We start from the raw sequence: 8876 nt of genomic DNA, 5'->3' as shown, positions 1-8876 counted from the left end.
GCTGCGTTGGCCGCGGCGGGTTCCTCTCAGCAGGTGTCGCAGACGGACCCGGACAGTGATAGTGAGGCTCCCGCTGCCATGGTGGTACAGGAGGAGGAGGAGGAGGAGGAGGAGGAGGAGGAGATTGGTGGTGGTGATAGCAGGTGTGTGTGCTAGCTAACATGTTGTGGATAAACACTCATTAAATGTTCAGAACCGTTGTCTATGAACTTTACTTGACATCTGCATAGTGTGTGGTGTGTTACAACTAAATCTAGTTATCTAAAGTGTTGGAAAATAATATACTATCCTGATTAATTGGTAGTTGCTTTTATTAACCACTATTTTATGTTTTTATCAAAGGATGCCATACATTTGCAGATCTACAAGCTTAAAACTCACATGTTGCAAGGTGGTGTTGTTTGAGCATGTAGATCTGCTATTTTCACAATTTTGACCTATAATTACATCCCCCAAATCAGGTCACCAGAGTTTAAGTGTTTTAAGTATCAATACACAGTCCCAATTTGTTCAAATATGCTTTATAATCTTTTTACTCTCACTCTGTCTATCACCCAAGTGGCCTGTGAACGTACATTTTCAACTCTGAAGTTCATCAAAAGCAGACTCAGGAGCACACTCTCACAGGACCACCTATCATGTTGATGGCTACTGAGAAGGACGTCCTCATGCACCTGGACACAGACACTGACAGACACAGACACTGTGATCAACAGTAGCAGAGAAGACTGCACGACTAAACTGCTCATCTAATAAGGTAAGACAATAATAGTATTACTTTTATTGTTATTAATTGTTCAATTATTATTATCCAACCATCTCTGATTGAAGATACTGTAAAGTGACTCAATCATTATGTCCCATGCTCTCTCTCTCTCTCTCTCCCTCTCACTCAGGCCTTCATTCGTTTGAGGTGTTGTTCTCCCTCTTCTTGTTGGTGTTCAAGGGGCAGGCAGCATTTCTTGATCCAGTGAGTATTAAAATAAACAATGTCAAAGATGGTTCTTCTTTGGGTGGTAAATAAACAACACACTTGAATCTTAAATCCTTTCTCCAGTATCCTTCTTAAGAGCAAGTGAGCAACACACTGTGTAGTCATCATTTATTCTATTCAAGGCTCCAGAATATAAAGGGATATTATTCAGTATAGTAGTGTTATTAAGGGCTTGTGTGATTATATGTACAGTACATCAACGGGCCGAGTTGGCACAGTATCTGGTGTTATTGTGGTGGGCCAGTCTGGACCAAAAAGTCCAGGGCTGAATTTTTGTCCCAGTCCAGGCCTGGTTCTCAGCTGAGTCGGTCAGACTCAGCTCCTCCCTCATTCACATTCTCAAACGAATCACGATCGTGCAATGATGCAAACGGTCATCAATCAACAACATTAACTAAGTTCCTTTCAGCTGAGGAGCGCTTTATGTTCGGAATCGGGATGTTGTTGCCCGGCTGACTCTCATGACGTCTCAGTCCTCGAGTCTTCACCACTTAACAGTCAGTGAACGAACAGCGACTCGCGAGTGGGTCTGGGAGTCTCGGAGAACGAACGATACGAACTGAAACGGGGAATCAGGTTGGTTCATTCTTGTTAAAGAGTCGTTCATTCATACTGATTAGTTCACAAACGACCCATCACTAGTCGGTATAAGGAACAACATGGCGCTACGACCAGGCACCAGTGAAGGAGGGAAAACGGACTGAAAGTTGAAGGAAAGCTGAACAGGAACCGAAAATCAGTGCAAGAAAGCCTACGAATCTAATTCTAAACATGCTTAGGAAAGGGGCCTTGATGCAACCTTTAACCAACCTTTAGCATAGGTTACCCCTGACCATCAGGTCAGGAGATTTGATGAATTGGGCTCATGTTGGCCCCAAACCCTTTGGATAGACCGAGGGAGTGCCACCAGTCCAAAAGGCAACGCTTCAGAGGTGTAGCCTTATCTGTCTACACTGGTGCCCCACCACCCCCGCCTAATTGGGTGTCCCCGTTTTTCAAAAAATATATATATTGTGGTAACCCGGATCCGGCCCAGCACCCCTGGAAGCAGTCTACCTCCTGATGGCACTATTGAGGGCATTGGAGCTGTGGCCAACTAACCAGAGGCAGAGCACCTGAGGAACAAGTGGAGAAGCAGGGCTGAAATACAATAGCTCTAAGCTATTACTTTTGGCTGGTTAATCAAAGCTTAAAACACATCCTAGTAAAGCCTAGGGTAGTGGTCATCAACCTTTTTAAGCCCAAGATCCCTGACCCCTGACCTCAGCCTTGGTGAAAGGCAAGATCTACCTATTGAAGTGTTGAGAGAAAAACACAGCCAAGATTTTACTTCCAACTTGAGGCCTTTTATTTGGCTAATTGTATTTTAATTACATTGGCTTTGGTCCAACTTTCCAATTGATGCAACCAAGAAAACACTGTAAGAAGCATATCAAACCTAGCTGTCTTCAATTTGACAATGTACATTAAATTCTAAGTTTCATTATATAATTTCATTCCAACACAAAAAATAAAGGCATGTGGGCTATTTTCCATTTGTATGAGGAAATTATTTTGTTCATAGTAACCAACAACAAATCAACATACTTTTTTATTAATAATAATAATAATAACTAAAGCTGCAAGCAGCATTTTACAGGTGCCAAGCCTAAATCCGACCAATAAGACCCTGTCAAACTATGAAGACCCTGACGCAGACTATGAAGACCCTGACAGACCATTAAGACCGTGACGCAGACCATAAAGACCCTGACGAAGACAATTAAGACCTTTTTTGTTTGCATACAGTTGGCAATGCTGGAATAGCCTCAGCTTGGATCTGGTGATGGGCAAACAAACTTTACAGTTGACAACGCTGGAATAGCCTCAGCTTGGATCTGGTGATGGGCGAACAAACTTTTATGACCGTACGTCAAAAGGCTGAGGAGTTATTTTGTAGTCTTTTGAAATTGATCGCTTTAGCGGCCCTATCGTCCTATTTTGAGGAACTTCAGCCTGGTTAACCTTGACCTATGCTTCTTTAAGTACACCAAGTTTGGTGATGATTGACTCAAGTTAACTCCGCCTTTAGTCACCTAACATTGATTGGGCTAATTTGGACGTCCAGCCGCCATTTTGTTACAGGTTCTGGGTTTCCTAGGAACATTTGCTCAACATGAGGAGAGACAAATGTCTACAGGATTTCATGACTGTAGAAGAAAGGGGTCAAAAAATATGGCCGTCCAAAGTCTGCATTTTCAGTTAATTGTTTTTATCACACACATTATGAAGCAAGCGTCATGTCCCGAATTAAATTCAATATCAGGCCTCGAATCACAACAAATAGAATGCAGAGAGACAGCAGGCAATGGAAAAATTAAAGCTAAAAGAAGGAGTGATTACCGCGGTGGTTAGTTTTAGGTTGGATATTCTACGGATATTCAGTCCAGTTTCAGCCGCGACTTCACCGAGGCCAGCAGTAGCAGCAGGAGAATGGTTAGCGCCTCCCAGAGCCTCGCGGTGAATCGCTGGAAACTGATTTAGGGACCATCAATAAATTACTTCACGTAAATATATCAATACAAAATACTTTTTTTTCAATAGCTTCCATGTCATGTGACCCAGTGACTCCAAACCAGTATCCAATTGTAAAACTAAACCCTACAAATGAGACACACCACTTTTTATTGTATTTTAGTGCTTCCTCTATTCTATATGAATATTAATATGCAGAAATTATCTTCTTTTTTTTTCAATAGCTTCCATGTCATGTGACCCAGTGACTCCAAACCAGTATCTAATTGTATTACTAAACAGGACACATAAAACACACCTCTTTATGGAATTTTACTGCTTCCTCTATTTATTAACTGCAGGCATAGTTAACATGTGCCTTTCCAAGTTCAACACTTTAAGTTTCAAAGAAACACTATTTGCACAAGATACATCCCCAGTCTCCTTTTCATAACTGTTGCTGTCCATTGCCAAACACAGGGAATGAAACCATCGTTCACAGTCATCACACTGGACCTATTAAAAAACAAAAAACAATAATTATTTTATTTTTACTTTTTGTTATAAGTGTGTTTACATGCTTGTGTCAGTTGGCTTTCTATCTGCTGTACTCAAGTGTACTTGTTATGTCTACATCACAATTTTACATTGGAACTGCTGCTCACCCAGTCTGTAATGGGAGGTCCAGATCCCGGAGGCCTCACGGCTGCACACATTGCTGCACACTACACACAAGTGTGCTCATCAAAGACTGAAACAAAATAGTTATTTTTTCAATTCATTTATTTACATATATTGTAAATGATACTATATGTGTGCTTTACAGTATATGTACCTGACACCTTTAGGATTTCGAGAGCCAGATCTCTCCTCTCCTTTTTCATGGCCTTTTTGGATGTCTCAAATTTAGCATCTGAGATCTGAGGGAATGCCTCCAGCACTGCTTTTGCCATCTAAACAAACAACACTTCTGTGGGTGTTTCTCAAACAAACATGGGAAACAAGTTACTGAAGAATTTGACTTGAATGTGACTAGAATGCCTCCCAAAACATTTAACAGATTTGTAACTTGTCTTCACATTGCATTTTACATTTGCCTAATGTTATGAAATATAATGATCTTTCACACATGACATTTCGTACATGACATAATGAACACAAAATCTCCTTGGCTTACCTTGACAACAATCTAGACGAGTGTCCATCTGTAACATCTTCTCTGCTGTTTGGGTTTATGTTTACTTGCAATAAAATGGTTAAATAACAGTGTCCTTGCATTTGCACGTAGGTAGGATAATAATAATTTGTTTGGTGTATTTTACAAACTGAACGGAAAGAATGTCATAACAAGTTGAAAACCCACAAGCAAGTTGTCGTTGAATGATCAAATGTCAGGTGTTTTATAAAAACCTGTATCAAACATAAATCTAGACGAAACATGAAGTATGATCTGTGAATGGCCGTCAAGTCCATAATGAACCCATTGCATAAGGTGAGTTTAACTTACTTTCATTACTATTTAGGCATACCATCACGATAATAACATAAAAACATGATTTTGTATGTGAGGCTATTGTGTTTTGTATCAGAAAGCAACTTGTCCTAGTTTCAATAGTTTCCATGCTTCCACTACCACGGGGATAGCTGGGGAAGTGAGTCTCTAACACGTGTCACTTAGTTCAGTAATTAACAGGCTGAGCTGAATTCCTGCACCTCTCCCCCTACACCTCTCCCCCTACCCTACACCTGTCCCCCTACACCTCTCCCCCTACCCTACACCTCTCCCCCTACACCTCTCCCCCTACCCTACACCTGTCCCTCTACACCTCTCCCCCTACCCTACACCTCTCCCCCTACACCTCTCCCCCTACCCTACACCTCTCCCCCTACACCTCTCCCTCTACACCTCTCCCCCTACACCTCTCCCCCTACCCTACACCTCTCCCCCTACCCTACACCTCTCCCCCTACACCTCTCCCTCTACACCTCTCCCCCTACACCTCTCCCCCTACCCTACACCTCTCCCCCTACACCTCTCCCCCTACACCTCTCCCCCTACCCTACACCTCTCCCCCTACCCTACACCTCTCCCCCTACACCTCTCCCCCTACACTACACCTCTCCCCCTACCCTACACCTCTCCCCCTACACCTCTCCCTCTACCCTACCCCTCTCCCCCTACACCTCTCCCCCTACCCTACCCCTCTCCCCCTACACCTCTCCCCCTACCCTACACCTCTCCCCCTACACCTCTCCCCCTACCCTACACCTCTCCCCCTACCCTACACCTCTCCCTATATATATGGAGCACATGATATGCTCAATATGTCAATTTCCAGCGGCGTAGTGTAGGAAAATAAAAATAATCAGAGTTAAAAGAAAAAGTGATTGATTGTAATTGTTATGTTTAAACACAATTAATAATTGTTGATAAAAAAAAAAACTTTGAAAAAATGGCCTTTCCAGAGGCCTGGGCCTGCACCACATTCAGAGCTTATCACGACCGCTCGCCACTGATGCACACACTTATAAAATAGCCATCATTGAACTGCCATTGGCTACACTATTTTAAAATTGGATTCAAAGTAGAAACTCTGTTTCAATGTTCTAAATATATATAGGCTACATTTTTTGAGAGAAACGTAGGGGCATAAGCTCATCCCCACTAGATGAGGTTTAGTATTGGAAAAAAATATAAAAGAATAATCAATTTTCCTAGATTTTCCCTTTTGTTTATTATTTATGCGTCTGATCTGAAGGGAACTTAAATTATATGGCCAGTTTTTTGAGACCCCAGGTGAATGGACATATCAAAGAATTTTGATTGCATAAAAATTGGCCACAATCAAAATTATGAAATGTTAATATTACTTTAGAATGAGCCAGGTCCTTGAAACTAAGTATTAACATGGAGGCAATCCACCTTCAAATGTGTGCTAAGGTTGGTGACAATAGCTCAAGAAATCACAATATCTACTTAAAATAATGCTATGCTAAGCTTGAATGCTCAAAATCACACATAAACGACATTTGCTCTTCAACCATGATTGATTAACAAATCACTTGGTACGCTTATCTCAGCGCCCCCAAGGGATCCTGAGAAAATAACATTGATTCATACAATAACTTTGTGTCACATTGAGAGATGTGTGCAAAATAAATCCCCAAATCTTCTAAGAAACCACATGTTCTAATGACACTAAATGTGGTACACATGCTATATGGATGTGCCTGACTCAAACTCTTGTACAGATTCTTCTAAAATAAAAACAGACAATTTAATATTTCAATGAGCAAACATCTTCGATAAATCATAAGTCTGCTCAAGAAGGGTTCGGGGCCCATATATGGCACCCCCTTGAGAGGTTTGGTGTATAAAGCTCCATAAAGGGTACATTTTCATATTTTCTTTTTTTTAAAGGGGGCACAAACCAACATAAACAGCATCTACTCTTAAACCATGACTGGGATTCACTACAAATTGCCACATAGGACTTCAGTGTGGATGTGGGATTGAAGCAGCTTTAATATAGCTGAAATAGCATATTATATTACATGACTTATGATTTATGAACTAAACTGATTAATTGTAATTGTGTTGTCAAAGCTGTTGAGTTTTTCTAGAGCTTACCCTTTTTATCTGACTCTTTCCAGTAGGTTTCCTACTGTAATGCATTCACTTGATAAAATAAATTATGCTCTTGTTTTTCTGAATGAACAACATAATTATCTCAGAACTCATAAGGCTTTATGGAATAACAATTCTGCTCTATTTTTCTGAATTAACGAGTTACCTCCTTCAGATAATAAGAGAAGTTCTCATTATCTTAAAGACTGTTTCAGATGGAAATCAAACACTGATTTAAAACAGTGCATTTAGGGCTGAGAGTGTTAGGAAAGAGGGGGGTGTGTTATCCCCATGGTTATGACACACGCCAACTTTATGATACTTTATTAGTACCCTCGTTGTCTAACTGTTATGAGTGTATAATAAGCAAGGTCACATGGAAATCCGCCACACACCGTAGTGTTGTACTGTAGGTGTGACGTGGACATTAAACACCACTCAGACAGAGCTTCACCCTCCACACACCGTAGTGTTGTACTGTAGGTGTGACGTGGACATTAAACACCACTCAGACAGAGCTTCACCCTCCACACACCGTAGTGTTGTACTGTAGGTGTGACGTGGACATTAAACACCACTCAGACAGAGCTTCACCCTCCACACACCGTAGTGTTGTACTGTAGGTGTGACGTGGACATTAAACACCACTCAGACAGAGCTTCACCCTCCACACACCGTAGTGTTGTACTGTAGGTGTGACGTGGACATTAAACACCACTCAGACAGAGCTTCACCCTCCACACACCGTAGTGTTGTACTGTAGGTGTGACGTGGACATTAAACACCACTCAGACAGAGCTTCACCCTCCACACACAGCGGGGTGTTGATCCTGGACAAACTCTGCAAGGTCATCAGAACATCAGATCAGAACATCAGATCAGAACAGAACATCAGAACATCAAATCAGAACATGAAATCATAATGGGCTTTCCGTCTGAACAACCCCAAAGTCCTGAGGTGCTCCAAGTCGACAAACTAATAACAATGCCATCAATATTACTTAAGGATGCGAGTATCTCCCAATGTCACAAACATAAACCAAAATCCAACTGGATTAAACTAAACAGGCAGGACATGTTTGCTTCTATGAAAGAGAGCGTCTCTTGGAATTATCTCATAAATTCAGAAAAACAGAGCAGAATATTTTTTTGCCATGAAAACTTCTAAGAATTCGGAGATAATTAACTCTCAGAACTCCAGAAAAACAGAGCCAAATTTAATTTTACCATTAAAACTGATCTAAAAATTCAGAGATAATTAGCTTATTAATTCAGAATAACAGCAGCATTTTTATTTCATAAAACCTTATCTCAAAAATTAAAAAAAAAGAAAAAATTAAAGAGATAATTAGCCAATTAATTCAGAAAAACAGCAGAATTTATTTTTATTATATTATATTGTTCATATTTATAAGTGAATGCATTACGCTTTCGTAGTTTTCCAACAAATTAACCTGATAAATACTGTTCTACATTATGATGTTGCACACAAACTATTTTCATAGACAGATTTTGGTGGACAAACAATATTTTGGATACACATACAATCCTGACTTCAAGTAATTAATTCAATTCATAAAGTGAACAGTAGTGCAAACTTTTGCAGCAGATAATAAGCATTAGGATTCATTCAGCATTATCTCCTCACGATAAACAAATAACAAAACATATAAATTAATATAGACTGACATAGTTGGTCTTCAGGGTGTTTAGAAATTATTTTCTGATGACTGCTGAGCTGACATATGGAGGAAGTTACAG

The sequence above is a fragment of the Micromesistius poutassou genome (assembly GCF_964030765.1).
Source record: "Micromesistius poutassou genome assembly, chromosome: 15".
Lineage (NCBI taxonomy): Eukaryota > Metazoa > Chordata > Actinopteri > Gadiformes > Gadidae > Micromesistius > Micromesistius poutassou.
Note: the sequence above shows the minus strand (reverse complement) of the source record.